The sequence below is a fragment of the Belonocnema kinseyi genome, chromosome 6, assembly GCF_010883055.1.
Source record: "Belonocnema kinseyi isolate 2016_QV_RU_SX_M_011 chromosome 6, B_treatae_v1, whole genome shotgun sequence".
NCBI classification, from domain to species: Eukaryota; Metazoa; Arthropoda; class Insecta; order Hymenoptera; family Cynipidae; genus Belonocnema; species Belonocnema kinseyi.
The window spans coordinates 16952273-16953005 of NC_046662.1; positions in this window are offsets into that span (position 1 = coordinate 16952273).

Genomic DNA, 733 nt, shown 5'->3' on the forward strand with positions numbered 1-733 from the left:
AACATCAAACAAAGAATTTCAAAAAAAAAGATCAGTTTGTAGCAAACAAACGAAAAATCATTTTTATCCAAAAAATTAATTTTCCAGGAAATAGTTGCATTTTAAACCAAAGAAATAAATTTGTAATCAAGAATATTATTGTTTCAACAAAAAAAACGCATTTTCCGTTAAATACGTATATGAATTTTCAACAAAACAGTTACAGTTCACCCAACACAATGAATTTTCAACTAAGAACCTTAATCTTTTGTCAAAAAAATTAACCTTAGACAAAGTACATTAAATTTAATCGAAATAATTGAACTTTCAAGTATAAAAGATCACTCTTCAACCAAGTTTCGACTAATTAAATTCAAATTTTCTAAAATTACTTTTTAATCAAACAAAGAACAAGTTTTCATAAAATATTGTAATCAAAAAGATTAATTTTTACCGAAACACAATACATTTAACAAAATACAAGAATGACACAAAATATAAAAATTTCGGGTTTCAATCGTGTACGAAAGTACGAAATTTAGCGAACCTTTTTTGAGAATTTTTAATTGAAAAAATTATTTTAAACTCAAAACACTAAATTTTAACAAAATAGTTCAATTTTCCTAACAAGATTAATTTTCTTCTGAAGAAAGCATATTTGAATAAAAACGCCTGAATTTTCAACTAAAAAATTTAACTTTTAAACACGAAGTGCAATCGTTTTTTCTCAATGTTTCTATTTTCATATATTTCA